At 44.2% G+C, this 16,611-nt stretch overlaps 2 pseudogenes; both read right to left on the bottom strand.

The window, feature by feature from the left end:
* Positions 1 to 223: 223 nt before the first annotated feature.
* Positions 224 to 1,121, bottom strand: LOC115643761 (annotated as a pseudogene).
* A 5,005-nt stretch (positions 1,122 to 6,126) lies between these two features.
* Positions 6,127 to 7,213, bottom strand: LOC115643779 (annotated as a pseudogene).
* Between the last annotated feature and the right edge of the window lie 9,398 nt (positions 7,214 to 16,611).

Raw genomic sequence — 16,611 nt, 5'->3', positions numbered from 1 at the left:
GCAAGCTTATGCTCAGACCACTGAGCTATCCCCCGCAGAGTCAACTGCCAATATAGAACTAAAAAGGGAAACCAAATTATACATCATATTGTTAAGCAATAATACAGACATTTTCTGACTTTGTGACACCTCCCAAGTTGAGACACTTCAGTGCGGCTCAATGATCAGAAAAAAACAACTGTATTTATGGAAACAAAGAAGTTACTCTTGGTCAAGTATTTCCTCAGAGCCTCCTTGACTTCTTGTTCCTCAGACTGTATATTATTGGGTTGAATGTTGGAATAATGACCGCGTACAACAGGGCGAGGGCTCGATCGGTGTCGACAGAGACATTGGAACTGGGCCTCATGTAGGTGATAAAGACGCTGCAGTAGAAGATGATTGTGATTAAGTGTGAGGAGCAAGCGGAGAAAACTTTGTGTCTCCCCTCTCCTGAGTGCATCTTCAGAATGGTGCAGATGATGCTTGCATAGGAGGTGATGATTAAGATTAAGGGGGACTATTGTTAACACCATAGTGAGAAAGGAAATAATGGCATTGATGAGCGATGTGTCCGTGATCATCAGCCTAAGCACTGGGAGGATGTCACAGAAGAAGTGGTTGATTTTATTCGGCCCATGGAAGGGTAACGTTAATATGGCTGTTGTTTGCTCACATGCCACCAACTTGCCCACGATCCACACCATAGCTGTCAAGCTTAGGGTGACCTTTCTGCTCATGATGAGTGAGTAACGCATGGGGTTGCATATGACAATGTACCGGTCATAGGACATAACAGTCAGCAGGCCACACTCTGTGCTGCCAAAGAAAATGTAGAAGTACATCTGGACTGCACAGCCCAGGGAAGAAATAGCCTGCTTCTCTGACAGGAGGTTGGTCAATGTCTTAGGGATGATCACTAAAGTGTAGCAGATCTCCAAGACTGACAAGTTCCTGAGGAAGAAATACATGGGGGTGTGGAGGGCCAGGTCAGCAACCGTGACAGTGATGATGAGGCCATTTCCTATCAGTGTGAAGAGGTAGATGAGTAAGATAAGGACAAAAAGAAGGGGCTGCAGATGCTGGAGGTCTGAGAAGCCCAGAAAGATAAACTCTGTCACTGCTGTTAGGTTTTCCTCCATAGCTCGGTCCTGTTGAGACCACATAGGTATTTAGATCCCTTTCAGGGGTTTCCATGGGATCTCATAATAGATAGAAAGATAGATTAGATAGAATAAACGTTACATAATCAGCTTCACCCTGTCCCCTTTCTCATCTCTCTGTGTTCACACAGCTCAGGTCTTCTATCCCTTGGATTTTACTCATCTCTAGCTGGTGATTCTGAAACCACGTCCAACACTCACCTCAGGAACGGACATTGGTAGCTGCTGTGTCCACTCCAGAGTGGGAGTTGGGCCACACCTGAGCGGCGCTGCGACCCCATGCACTTGGTCACAATGCCTGGAGTGGGGGGCTGGGTACAGCCCCACAGGACAGGCACTGCAGGAGCCACCACTGCAGAGTGAGTCATGGACACACACAAAAAGTCATGAACAAATGGGAAAATCACAGTGTCTGTGACTTCTTTCCCATTGTGACAGACATGCAGCCCTATGAATGATTATTAAAGAGCACCTCCACATGTGTTCCCACTTCCCTACCTCACACAGTGCCATCCCATTAATGAGAATGAGATACGAGAGTGTTGAGAGAATAAACACTAGACAAACCAATAACAAACAGCCCAGACACATGGCTGGTCTCATTTAATCTTATACTTCACTGCCAGCAAATGTGGTTAGATTTACCTCTCACTGTTACTGGAACACAGCTGGACCAATTTCTGTTCTTCACAGACAAGATTCTCCAGTGTGTCTGTGGGACTCTCAAATCTGGGTGAGATGAGAGAGAATCCTGTAGATGAATATATTTTAGGTATCATTGAAAATGACATTGCAAATAGATAGAGTCGATAGGCAGATAGATGAATCATTCATTACTATTAGTTACCTTGATAGAAAGACATTTTGCATAATATCTTTGAAAAGACAGAAAGAACAAAATTAAGAACAATTCTGTAGATTAGATACATAAGAGTAAATTAGATTGAGTGATTAGATGAGAGAAAGAGAGAGAGAGAGAGTGAAAGTGATTGTCTATTTTTCCTTCAATTCTGGAGATAATTTAGGTGTTGATGGCTCCATAAAATGAACTTGGGGTCACAATAGTAAAGAAGGAAAATGCCTCAGACTATCCCACAAATACTTTACTCTGAGCAGTCAAACCTTCCCACTTCTGAGCAGTTCCATCATTTCTGAACTGACTTATCTTGACCGAGAAGCTTCTCTGCTAGTGAATCTCAGACATCGATCCTTTCTGTACTGTTCAGTGACTACTGGGATAAAATCCCCAGGGTTCTACTGACTATGGGTGCCTCAGAGAAATTTTAATTGTATTCTGTTTGTAAGCACTTTGATCAATTAAATCAACTCAGCAATAAAGAAACTACCATTAAATTCAGAGATGGTCCAGTCCAAATTGCAATGTCAACTGTTCTTGTTGATCAAGGTCAGAATATTGGTTTACTCTCAGTTCTCCAAGCATTTATAGTAGACATATTCTTTATCATGATTAAGATGTGTTTGTTGCAATAAGGGTCTGACACCTTAGACCCTAGACAATTTATATAAGCTTCTCAGGAACAGGCTTCTGAAGGACATGTAACAAGGATGTATAAATTGTATCTAGAAATGTCAAAAACAAATATAACTGATAGGTAGGCCAAAAGCTTTAAGCACTAATTGCCAGTGATCTGAACAGCATAGATCTTGGTGGAACTGATGTGAGGTCTGACTAGACTGTAAGGAGATATGGTGTTCACTTCATCATGATCTCAACATCCAACTGGGAACAAATTGCCCCTCCCCCTGTTGGCATTCTCAGGATGGAACTGAGAACTCACTGGACCATGGGTAGTTATTAACTTCCCTCTTATCCCTAGAGTGACTTCTTAAAGACAGAGCTGAGGCACACTGGTCAAGAGTGTGTGTAGGGAAATTCACAGAGCTGTTCCCATGCTGTGATAGATCTAGAGAAAGCCAAGTACAGCATCCTCCAGGGATATCAGCTCTTCCCACTATTAATTTCTAAATCTCCAGTTCAAATCTATCCCCTGGCAGATATGACTCCAATTTGTTACCACATGATGGCTGCTTGTTGTCTCATGTGAAATGTATGCAGTGGTTCTCAAACCAGCTCCCAGCAGACAAGTTTCCATGTCTAAAATGTATTCACTAATAGCCTTGGAAATAATTTGCAAACTTCTTGTTAAGTTCCTCTCAGCAGCCAAGGGCTAGTGGTGAAATTCACTCCAGTGTCATTCCCATTGGGGGTAACTTTCAGTGTAAACTGGACAATCATCTCCCTTACACTCCTTTAAAAATCCTGGCCTAAACCTGCAAAGGCCTTGAGTGGTGCACAGGCCTTGAGTGTATTTGACATGGAAGTATCATGGACAATGAACTAGCCTGCGACACATGGATGCAGGCTCCCCAAGGCAGGGCTGAAGCAGGTTAGTGGGACAGTGTGCTGGAACTGTCAGTACTTCAGCTATAGCCTGAGATGTTTGATGGGTCACTGGAGGAACTCTGTCCTCCTGTGTAGAGTTGCATTATTGCCTTTTTTTATAAGTTTTTTCCTCACCTTCCTCTTAGACATCAGATCTTTGAAATTGACAAAGTTATGTCACTGATGGCAACAATCTAAGCCTTTAGAGACAATCTTGTCTTGACCGTGATTTTCGCCAATCATGATTATTAAGAAGAGGTGGTATATGAATAATAAAACCTCTGATTTATAAATATGTTTGTGAATAACATAGTAAGGACACTTCTCCAGTGACCTGAGAGAAGTCTGTTCCAAGAAGATTGACTGTTTATAGGAGGTAGCTGAGCATCAGCTTTTCTGAGTTCAATTCCTAGCTTTGGGAGAGGAGTGAGTGTAGCAATAAAAGTGTGTTGGGTGGGTGGCTTGGGGGCAGATGGGAGTCAAGATTTTTAGAGAACAGAGCACATCAGGGAGCTGGATCTGAGTATGTATGTATGTCATAATCTCTCTCCTCCTTCCTGTGGAAGCCAACTGTCTTCTTTAATTGAAAGCTCTTCAGAGAAGGGACCAAATTTTCAATTATACCCTTATTATGGGCAGATCAATAGATCCCCTGTCCTGTTTGGATCATCTGAGCATGGATATCACTCCCTACATGGTTGTAGACTTGGATTTTCAAAGGATCCTAGTGGATTTAGGCTCCAAAATGCAATTCAAAACCAAGGGGAGTTGGGTAACTGACAGTCTCAGCCTTTAATATTTTAGCCATATCATCAAGGTCTACAAAAATGACCGAATGACCATAGACTGGTGGACAGAGTCTGTAACTGGTTTCATTCCCCTGAAGAAAGTCTCAGTTTTCAACAGACTGGGAAGGACTAAGGAAAGGGATTCTTATTCTGGGACATGATTCCATTAAAACATGAAGGTGAAGTCTCACAATCATCCAACTCCTATTGACTTTGAATGGCATTTGGGAGCTTCCTCAATTAGAATTTTGTGAAATTCCAAGTGGGCTGTCAATGTAGTTATGGAATACACATCTTGTACACCTTGACAAATTTCTTCACACCCATCCCGTCAAACTTTTCACACTCTAGATGTCAAATTTGGTTCTCGCCCCTCAGTGCTGGTTGGTCAGGGGGCAGTGCTAAGAGACTTGATCGGGGCAGTGCTAAGGGGGGCATGATGTAGGTCCTGCATCCAATGAGCACCTGCTCTGGGGCACAGGCAGGAACTTTTGGTGGTAGTTCCTCCTCTCCCTTTGACCAATCAGCACTGAAATCCAGAAATCACAATTGTCAATATCTCCTGAAACCACACTTCCCAAGTCATGAGTTATGAGTGTTTGGTTTTATCTCCAGCCCCCATGACACCTTCTGCATCCTGCCCACACTCCCATCTGTCTGTTGGTCTCAATCTAGGTCTCAGTCTAGGGCTCCATGCAGGTCCCATGGGAGCCTTGTGGTCAGTGGGGCCCTCAAACCCCAGACCAAACCGAGAAGGTATCTAGGTCAGAATCCTGACCTCTAGTCAGTCAAGTATTGACAACTTTTGCATCTCCAATCTATTTTGAAAATCACCACCTGAATAGATAGAGTCGATAGTTAAATAGATGAGTCATTTATTTCAATGACAAGTATCAGAGAGGTAGCCACGTTAGTCTGGATCTGTAAAAAGCAACAAAGAGTTCTGTGGCATTTTATAGATTAACAGATGTATTGGAGCATAAGCTTTCATGGGTGAATACTCACATGCATCTAACAAAGTGAGTTTTCACCCGTGAAAGCGTATGCTCCAATAGGTCTGTTAGTCTATAAGGTGCCACAGGACTCTTTGTCGCATATTTTGATGAGTTAGCTTGAGAGAGATAATGATGCACAGTCCATTTCACCATGATTGCACCATCGCACTGGCACAATATGTGTACCACATAATCACTCCTACAGAACTGTCATTTATTTCATAGTCTTTACTATTTATTATTAATATTTCAGGATCAACTAGCATTCCCAGTAATAGACCAAGACAACATGGGCTAGATTCACAAAGGGATATAGATGTTCCAGTGCTGATCATTGAGGCAGCTGACTTTTAGTACCTAGAAATTCACAGGGATTCACAAAGACTCAGTTTATGCACCCGACTCCCTATACAATGAAAGGGGAAAGGTAGGCACCTAAAAATGGGATTGACAAAAGCCAGCATGCTCAGGGGTTCCTCATCTAGGCTAGCCAATGGGAGATTCCAGGGAGGTGCCTATCTGTCAGCTGTGAACACTTTCTTGGGGTAAGGCACCAAAGGTGTTTTTCGCAAGAGGCCTGGGGAGTGAGAAGGATGCCTCATTCATCACTCTTAGCTCAGCCATTTGGGTACTCAACTAGGAGGCGAAAGATCCAGCTTCAATTTCCCCCTCTGCCTTAGGAGAAAAGGGATTTGAACAGGGAACTAACACTTCTTAGGAGAGTACTATAACTTAGAAGAGTACTATAACTATTATTTTTGTTTAATTTCCCCTTCTTTTCCCCTCACAAAACCCATTCAGAAGTTAATATGCTTCCTTGAGAAGTTCATGCTTCTCTTCAAGGCTCCCCTCAAGGAATGTTTCATCTGCTGGTTTCTCATGCTGAAGATGAAGGGGATCATGAGAAGGGTCACCACTGTGTTGAGCAGGGCCACCAGCTTGTTGAGTGAGATGTCGCTGCCTGAAGGCCGGACATACATGAAGATGCAGCTGCCCATGGCACAAAGTTCATGATGATGTTGATGACGTGGGAGGAGCAGGTGGAGAAAGCCTTGTTGTGTCCTGAGAGGGATGTTATCCTGAAGATAGTGGCAACAATATAAGTGTAGGACACCACCGTCAGAATCAAGGAGCCCAGCAGGATAGATGAGGAGGCCATGAAACTCAGCAGCTCCACAAAGCTCGTGTCCACACAGGACAGCTTGACCAAGGCCAAGCCGTCGCAGAAGAAGTGGTCAATCTGGTTGGCATTGCAGAAGGGCAGGGTGATGACTGGGATGGTGGGGATGATGGCGGCCAGAAACCCCATTGCCTAAGACCCCACCACGAGCTGGAAGCAAGCTGAACATTCATGACCATGGTGTAGCACAGTGGGTTGCAGATGGCCACATAGCAGTCATAGGACATAACAGCCAGCAGGACAAACTCACTGTAGCCCAGAAGGAAGTAGAAGTAGCACTGAGTGATACAAGCCAGGTAGGAGATGGACCTGTCACCTGTCAGAAAGCTGGAAATCACCTTGGGTAGGACAGAAGATGTAATAAGGATCGCCAAACAGGAGAGGTTCCACAGGAAGAAGTGCACAGGGCTGTGGAGGTGACGGTCTAAGAGGATGATGGTGATGATCATGATATTGGCAGACAAGATCAGCAAGTAAGAGGCCAGGAAGCCAATAGCAATGAGGCATTCCAGATAGTGGGGGTAGAGGAAGCCAATGAGGGTGAATTCGGTCACGGTGGTTTGGTTCCGCATGTCTACACTGGATCTATCTGTGAGGGGTAGAGGGAGGATGGGGGGAATAGGGAATAATGTGTCAGATGAACAGGAGAAAAGAAAAGTAGAAAAACAGAATAGTAGAGAAGAGGAAAGAAAAGATCAGAAGAGAACATAAAAGGAAAAGGAAGAGAGATAAGGAGGAAAAATGATAAACTGTAGAGGAGGAAAACAAGGGTGAAATAAGAAAAGTGAAGAAGACAAAAGAACAATACATCAAATAAAAATTTACCCTGTGGGCAATGGGTGGGATGGGAAGAACAACAAGTCAATGTGAGAAGGGAAGGGAAGACAATGAGAAGAGAAAACAAATGGCAAACAGAAGAGGAAAGAAAAGTGGAGGAGAGAAAAGCCCCAAAAATAAAGAAGAGCAGAACTGGTTGGAATTGTTTCCCTGGGCAAAATTATTACTTTTTTTGGGTGTGGGGGAGAGAGGGGAAGAAAAAAGAAAAGTTTTCTTCTGAAAGCTCTTCAAAATTTCTGGTTTTTATTTTCTTAATTAAAAGTCAAAAATTGTCCACAGAAAACAGACACTTACCACAAAGGTTTTAGTTTAATTGAAAACCCATTTCTTTTTTTTTCAAAAACAGTTTTGATAGAAATATTTGGACTAGCCTTAAAAATAAGGAAAGAAAAAAAAGTAATAGGAGTGAGTGGGTGAGATTCTGTGGCTTGCATTGTGCAGGAGGTCAGACTAGATGACCATAATGGTCCCTTCTGACCTTAAGTCTCTGAGTCTAAAAGAAAGGAGAAGTAAAATTAAAATAAAGGAACAGAAAAAAGCAATAAAGGAAAGGAGAGGGTGAAAATGAAAGGAAAGAAATGAAGAAAGAAAATAAAAAGGAAAGGAGAAAAATGTAGGAACCAAAAACAAAAGGGAAGGAAAGAAAAAAAGCAAAAAAGAAGAAAAAAAGATGAGTGAAAGAAAAGAAAGGAGAGAAAGGAGAAAGGGAAAATGAAAATATAAGAAAAAAAGTTATCAAAATGAAGATAAGAGATATTTTAAAAAGGAAAGAGAAGAGGGAAAAGAAAAACAAGAAAAGGAAATAAATAAACAGAAAGGGGGGCAGAACAGCTACTCACGTTAGTCTAGGTCTGTGATGTTAGGAAGATACCATAAGGCCAAGCTGGCTACACACAGATTGAGCCCTGTGCCTCAGTCATCACCAACTACTGTAAAACAAATTCTTGTAGGGTAATTTTTAAAATTCTAGTCCCTGCTCTTTTGGATTAAATACTAAAGTAGTTTATTCTGAACGTCTTCAAAGAGTGAAAAGTAATAATCATTCTGATTTTTCCCTTCCCGTCAAGCCATGAGAAGCCCTCAAACAGCACCTGCAACATCAGGGTCTTTTGACTTGTCCAGCGGGTATTGTCACATCTAAGCGAATTGTACTTTCATATGTTGACTCTAGTTCTTCTAGTCTCACAATCTACTTGCCATTCTCTGTGAAGTAGGTCTGCCTCAACTGGGTGAGGTTGATTAGTTTTAATGATCACAGGTACCCTAGAAGATCCACTCACTGGAGAATCCCAGAGCTACTTTTTGAGATGTACATGGAAAGATAAAAAATCATGACACTTTCCAGGAAATTTTAACTAGGTTACCATCTGTGAACCCAACTACTGGTACCTTTCAGAATGTTTTAGCCTTTGCTAATATGTCATAGACTCACTTGTGATGGCAGAGACCTTTAATATGCAATTTAATTCATTTCCTGTGCCTCCTACCATATAATTATTGTGCTCCTTACACTTCTTTGGTATGCAGCACAGTCCAGTGGGTTATGCACTGGTCTGGGAAACAGGAGATGCTCACTTCTAATTATTTGTATTCCATTTGCTCAGGGCAGCTCCTTTAGCACTAAGACTCAGATCCAGAAAACCATTTAGGTGCCTAACTACTGCTGTGACAATTGGGCCCATCATTTTTGCCTGCTTGGGAATTAACTATGGAAAGTTCACTAATAAATGTTATAAACAGGTTAAGTCCCAACCGCTGCCTCAAATGAAATGGGATTGGAGGGACTTTAACAATAATAGCTGCAGCCCATCTCAACTAATTTCTTCACTTTCCCTCCAAAGGACAGTTATTACCATCTTTGATGCCATCTAGGAGACTGACAGATGAGGGTGGTTTTTTTTTTTCCCTTCTAAAACTCTCTTCAGCTAAAAGGACAGGGAGCGAAGGACATTGTTAACATGAAAACCTTATTTAATACCTTACCTTTCAAATGCTTTAACTATGCTTTCATCTTTTCTTTATCCTTAATAAAAGGTTAAAAGGATTTTAATGGTGTGTTTGCCATGGGATTACGCAGGCTGAGGCCTGCGTGTATCAAACCCTGAACCTTGTTTAACATTGTTTGATGTTGGACAGTGACAGCGTTATGGTAACACCTTTGACTTTTTGGGCCCACATATTCCATCTTAATTAACACAACACTACTACTTTAGACACCTACGTTCAAAATTTAAGCAGCACTGAGATCCTCAAAGCCTCCACTTAGCTGTTGCCTAACCCTGTAATTATCTTCATTTACTCAATGCCTAAAGTTTTGCTGCAAAAGTCCCCTAACTGCTTATGTTTCTGCTTCTAGACATGCACACTGCTACCTCACTTGAGGTGCCTCGTTGCCTCTCAAGTCTGAGTCCCAGCCGGATCCTCAAACCAGGTGAACATAGGCATTGCTGCGCTTCTTTCTCCTGTAGGACTTCATCTGGTAGGTGGGTTCTGAGCATGCAGAAATCCACACAAAACAGCGGAGGGAGAAAGGAGGATTTCCCTCATAACTAGGCTAGGAGGGATTCAATTTTTATTGGTGAAAATTAATAAATGTCGATTTCACCAAACACCCACAAACTAACGAAAAATGTTGCCATTGATAATCAAAATTGACAGATAGACAAAGTAAGAAAAATGCTACCTGAGAACTTATTACAGTTTGATTTAAGGATATTTACTTGGTATATTTTTACATGTGATGTTGACAATGTGTATTATAACATTTTGTTTAGCTTTAACTTTTTGAAAGTCAGTATCTACTGTCATTAAATAATCATTGTATGATCCCCTCCACCATAATTTCCTGTGAAACTGTGAAAATTAAAAAAGATAAACATTGTGGTGATGGGGCAGAGCTTAAAACCCCTGATTTTGCAAAACTCTGAAATCATAAATCAATAAAAATTGGGGGAGAGCTTAAAAATAAACATCAATAATATTGCTCAAAATTACTTTTTTTTTTAAGAAATCAATTCTACCAACTCGACTCATAACTTGTAACCCGGGGGTAACGACACATATGAGAGATGAGGGATTCTATGTTCCTAACTTCTTGTTTCTGGTTTTCACTGAGTGGCCAAAGCTCAGATCCACAAACAGACTAAGGCATTGCAATGTGTGGCAACACCTCATTTTAAGAGACCAAGACAGCCAGTGGATCCACAAGTCCTGATTAGGCACCCAAGCTCCCTATACAATGAATGGGAAGAGACAGGCACCTAAGAATGGGATCCACAAAAGCCATCATGCTAGGCAGGGAGATGCTTAAATTAGCCAAAGCCAGATGCTGATGAGAAGGATGTGTCTTAAGCCTGCCCCTCTCAGGGAGTTCAGCTCCTAAATCTGGGCTGGAGGTAGGCACCTAGCTTTTTTCAGATTTTCAGCTGTGAATCCTCTCTTGTCATTTTTTGCAAGACATGCCCGGGGAAGAAGAAGCAATGCTTTATATCTTTTAGCCCACTTGTTAGAACACTCACCTGGGACGTTAGAGACCCAGAGAGGGAATCTGAACCAGGGCATCTCACACCCCAGGTGAGCAATTGAGCTAAAGGTCCCCTGCTGTCCCCTGTGTGGAGTTGGGCTACTTCAGAGCACTTCTACGGGATCAGACCCTGCAGGTGAGATAGGCTAAGAATTGCCACTATGAATGACAATGAATAAACACTGGGCCAGGGACAAGATCATGAGGATGACTCTAAAGCCTAGTGTTTTGAGCATTCACCTAGGATGTAGAAGAGCTAAGTTAATCTTTCTGTTTATTATTTATACATAGTGGAGCAGCTTCAACATCAAAGACAAAGAGAAAGCCCTACACTAGACCATCTCATAATTCGGGCTCTCTTTTGTAGTGTGGAAGACCCAACTTCACAGATCTTCTCCACATAAGGTGCGGGGGCAACTGTTGGGTTTTCTATAGCACATTGTGGCCAACAGACTTGGGTTAGGTCAAAACTTTATGTAAGCGGGGGGATGGTCCTGCTACTATGAGGAACTTTCCTGGCTTCTGCACTACCCTGGTGAAGTGGGCTAGCGAAAGGATCTGAGTCCTGCTCCCACTTCCTTTACCCAGAGGCCTCCCTGCCCTTGAGGACTCCCTTTCCATTCTCCTGTCTGGCAAAGCCTTCGTAACCCCAACAAGGCTGGGCCCAGGATTCCTGGGGGGATCAACCCACAACCCTGCTGTGGTCACCCAGGACAGGGGATTGGGTGCCCCAACTCCCGGGTACTCTCTTTGCACTGCGCATCTCCCTAACCCACTGATCACATCATACAGTTTAAAGCAAATACAAGTTATTTAATTAACAATTTTAAAAAAAGAATAAGGAAAAATGGTAAAGGTTAAAGGAAAACACATCACCCCGCTCTGTGCCAGAGACCATCACAAACAGTGTCTGTGGACATCAGAGCACTTCACAGTCTGTTTCTTGCAGGTCCCAGGCCTCCTTCTCAGGACCTGGCTGTGCTGCAGGGACTCTGTGGGTCAGACAGTTGCTCTGGTGGTGGCCACACTCTGTCAGGCTCTTGGTGGCAGGACCCTTCTCCCCAGTGTCACCCCTGCTCTGTCAGGGCTATGATCCCCCTCCAAGTCTGGCATGCAGAGCCTCTTGGCTGAGGCATCTCCCTGAGCTGGGCCCACTGCCCAGGGTCCCCTCGCTCTCCCCAGCTGCTCAGCACACCCAGCTCCAGACTGCTCCAGCCCCAGCTCCACACTGCCTCAGTACAGCTGCTGCTGCTGCTCTGCCTTCAGCTCTCTGGGCTGCTTCTCTGGCCTCACTGGCTCCAGTTGCTACAGCTCTGCTCCCAGGGCAGGTCTGCTCTCCAGGCTGCTTCTGTGACTCTCTCTCAGCTCTCACCTGCTTCCTGGGTTGCTTGTCTGGCCCCTCTGGCTCTGGTTGCTGCAGCTCTCCTCCCAGGGCAGGTCTGCTCTCTCTGGGCTGTGCTCTGGCTTTTTGGGTTCCAGCTCTGCTCCCAGCAGCTTAGCTTGGGCCACTACTCTCACCTTAGCTCAGCTCCACTCTGTCTGACCTAGGCAATTTCAGCTCACACGGAGGACAGGACCCACCCTGGCCTTCTGTCTCTTTGATTAGCCTGCCCGCCCTGTCAATCAGGCTGACCTGGAGCATTGGCCTCTCACCATTGTTCCTGGGGACTGTCAGTTTCAGGGTCCTGATTTACCGTCGATCTCTCCCCTTTTAGTGCTGGGAGCTAGCAACTGAAATACCCCCACTGAATGTTAGTAAGGGGATAACAGTCCCCTTACATCCCCCCCCTGCTAAAATTCTGCCAGAGCCACAATACTCACACCAATACATCCAGGGCCCATAAAAACAAGGTATATCCACATCATATTATATTAAAAACCCATTAACAATTATCAAAAGAACATTTAACATAGTTAACACTCCACATCTACTTCTAAATACTATACATAACAATATTAATTAAAACACTACATAGAACCAATAACATAATTATCTCTAAGTCTAACAGTAAGTACACCTTTATTAGCCCTCTGGGACCTTCTTAAGACTGCTGGTTCGTTACCCATATTTTCTGTTTCCCTATCCTTGGGTAATACTGGGTCAGTTTGAGGAATCTGACCATTCTCGTTAGGGTTTGGGTTTACCTCATTGGTTTCAGTCTTCTCTGGAAATGCTGCACTATGCCTTCTACGAGCCCTGGTCAGATTTGTAGTCCAATGCTTTAGCTGGTCCCTATGTACTACTCACTTAGGACCTCCTTGTTCAGGCTGTTTAGTGTACACTAACAGTTTGGGATTGTTGTGGGTGACCACAGTGAGGGGATTTGGCTTCCATTTGTCCTGTATTTTATTACATTTCCAGCGTCTACCGCTACGAACTGGTTCACAGTCACTAGATCGGATCAGAGCTGTCATGGTATAATTCCCCACTCTGAACCTTAGCGTTCAAAAGATGAGGTACCAGCATGAATTCCTTTAAGCTCAGTTACCAGCTTAGTACTTGTAGCGCTGCCACCAACCAGGAATTCCAGTGCCTGGTACACTCTGGTCCCCCCAAAACCTTGCCCGGGGACCCCCAAGACCCAGACCCTCAGGATCTTAACACAAGGAAAGTAAACCCTTTCCCTCACCGTTGCCTCTCCCAGGCTTCCCCTCCCTGGGTTACCCTGGAATATCACTGTGATTCAAACTCCTTGAATCTTAAAACAGAGTGGAAAATCCACCTTCCCCCGCCTTCTTAATCCCCCTCCCAGACTCTCCCTGAGAGAGAAAGTAATCCTAACTCAGAGAGAAATTAACCTTTCTCTCCCTCTTCCCTCCTTTCTCCCCACCAAGTCCCTGGTGGATCCAGACCCAGTCCCCTGGGGTCTCACCAGAATAAAAAAAACAATCAGGTTCTTAAACAAGAAAAGCTTTTAATTAAAGAGGGAAAAACAGTAAAAATTATCTTTGTAAATTTAAGATGGAATATGTTACAGGGTATTTCAGCTATAGACACTGGGAATACCCTCCCAGCCTAAGTATACAAGTCCAAATTAAAATCCTTTCAGCAAAATACCAATCTGAACTCCTTCCAGCCAAATACACATTTATAAATAAGGAAATCAAACATAAGCCTAACTCGCCTTATCTACCTAGCACTCACTATTCTGGACATATAAGAGATTGTATCAAAGAGATTGGAGAGAAACCTGGTTGCATGTTTGGTCCCTCTCAGAACCTAGAGAGAACAACCAAAAACTAACAGCACACACAAAAACTTCCCTCCCTCAAGATTTGGAAGTATCCTGTCCCCTGATTGGTTCTCTGGTCAGGTGACAGCCAGGCTCACTGATCTTGTTAACCCTTTACAGGCAAAAGAGATATGAAGTACTTTTGTTCTATTAACTCTTACTTATCTGTTTATGCCAGAACCCTACTGGACTTGTGATCATAAATCCTTTTCCTATTTTGGGCAGTGTATTTAGTTGTACTGAGAGCAACTTTCCAGGCTATCTTCAGCCTATCATGGTGACCTTTGACCTGGTCATCACAATTGGTCACCGTATCCCCAGAAAAGACCTCTTGATGCCTCTCTGGCAATGCCCCTATGCCAGCCACATGTGCAGGAATCAGCCCCTGGTGTGCCACCTGAACTGCAACTGGCAGTCTCCCACCACATCTTTCCTGAAGAAAGGTAACTCGTCCTCCCTGCTCCCTCGTCAGCTGCAGCTCATTTTCTGGTACACAGCGGTGTTCATCAAGAATCTTACCTTTCCAAGGAGGAATAATGATCTTCTGTTTTCTGCCCACTTTAACATTTTTAATACTCCTTGTGAGGCCCAGGGAATGACTCTGCCTCTCCGCTCGAGCCAGCACTCTACTCAGTACAGCATTCTTCGGAGAGTGCTCGTGACAGTTCATCCTCCTGGTTCCTTCTCCTGGTAAGAGTAGCTCCTTCAGCTCGCTAATGATGTTCATTCCTAGAATTCCGGGACTCCTTCTCCCTTATGGCTCCCTTTTGAGGCTTTGTCTTTCAAGATGAAGATGCATTTTCCTGGCAGTGTTTGGCCCATATGCTCTATGTCTGCTTCAAGGCACCCCACCACTGGGATTGCCAGTCCATTAACAGCTGTTAGACGTACAAACCGTGTGCTATGCATGGTCAGGTCCTTGTCCTTCAAATATTTTTGAAAATGCGACTCAATAATGGTGGTGACTTCTGAGCCAGGATCTAACAAACATCTGGTCTTCACCCCTGCTATACATACTTCAGCAGTTAGACAGTCTCCAAATGCTCGCTTACAGAAGTCGCTAGATATGCTGGCACTGCCAACGTTCCTCTCAACACTGTATACAGAGGGAATTTCCACCAAGGACAGGCTTAGGAATCCTTCTGCCACTTCTACTCTAGATGGACCACTCGCTTCTGGTGCCCCATTGGTTTTGAGTGCCTGGGACTCTGTTCTCCTTCTCAGTGAACATTCTCAGCTACTATGTCCTGGCCTTTCACAAGTGTAGCAAATGTATCTTCCCAGCTCGTACTTCAGTGGGGCTCTTTGGGATCTCAGTGCCCTTGTTTACTTTGGCATACTAATGGGATTTTTTTCTTTTATCAACTTGGTCATCAACTTCAGCATCTCCCCCTGTTGGACTACCAGTTTTTGGATAGCTTCACTTAAGCTTTCCAACGTTAGCTCTGTTTGGGGCAGGGCCTTTTCCCCAACAGCTGCATTCACTAGGCCCTCACTTTGTGTGCAGGAGTTAGGCTTGGCTGTCTCCGCTACAGGAACTTCCTCTTCTTCTGACCACATAATGGCAGCCTGCATGAGTTGATGGAACTTCTTACTGGGCTCTTCTTTAAACCTCCTTTTCATTGCACGTTGGAGGGAGTCATCACAGATCCCCAGCACCAACTGCCCTTTCAGAATTGTATCTGGGTCTGGAACTCGTTGAGGGTCTCGCCGCTCCACTTTACTCATTCTCTCCTGGAGGTCATATGCGCATGCCCAGACAGTTTCACCAGGCTTCTGCTTTCTCTCAAAGAACTCCTTTAGTCGTGTTCAAATAAGTGCCTTGTCTCCATACACTTCTATAAGGAGTTCAAATACCTTTTCCACATCTTTCTTGTCTGCCACTGCTATGAACTTTACTGTGGCCTTGGCCTGGCCCTTGAGGTGCTCCTCTATGAAGTCCACATGATCTTCTTCAGGTACTCTTAGTACACGCAGAGCCGCCTTCACAGACTTGACCCACTCCTCTACTGTAATTTCTCTTGGTCTAGTTGGGAAGCCACCAAACTCTGTGACCTTCCGCTCCCGTGGGACATAAATAGTAGGAGGTTTCTTAGCTTCTGCTGTCTGTTGATCTATTACTGCCTTGGCCAGCGATAAGACTTCTCTCTGTTCAGTTCTAGCTTGTTGTAATGCCTCTGCTTGGTCTGATAATTTGCGCTGACGTTCAGCAAACTGGGTTCGTAGTTCTTCAATTCCAGCCATGGTAGAGTGGCCAACCAGGCCTGGACAGTGTTACTAGAACTCAACCAGTAAACCAATGGGGTGGACCCTGTGGATAGGATCCTGTTCGTGACGCCAGTTATGTAAGCGGGGGAATGGTCCCACTATTGTGGGAAACTTTCCTGGCTTCTGCACTACCCTGGTGAAGTGGGCTAGCGAAAGGATCTGAGTCCTCGCTCCCATTTCCTTTACCCAGAGGCCTCCCTGCCCTTGAGGACTCCCTTTCCACTCTCCCGTCTGGCAGAGT

This window comes from Gopherus evgoodei, unplaced genomic scaffold, assembly GCF_007399415.2.
Source record: "Gopherus evgoodei ecotype Sinaloan lineage unplaced genomic scaffold, rGopEvg1_v1.p scaffold_70_arrow_ctg1, whole genome shotgun sequence".
NCBI classification, from domain to species: domain Eukaryota; kingdom Metazoa; phylum Chordata; order Testudines; family Testudinidae; genus Gopherus; species Gopherus evgoodei.
The sequence above is the reverse complement of the archived record's forward strand: the minus strand, read 5'-3'. Positions and strand labels throughout refer to the sequence as shown.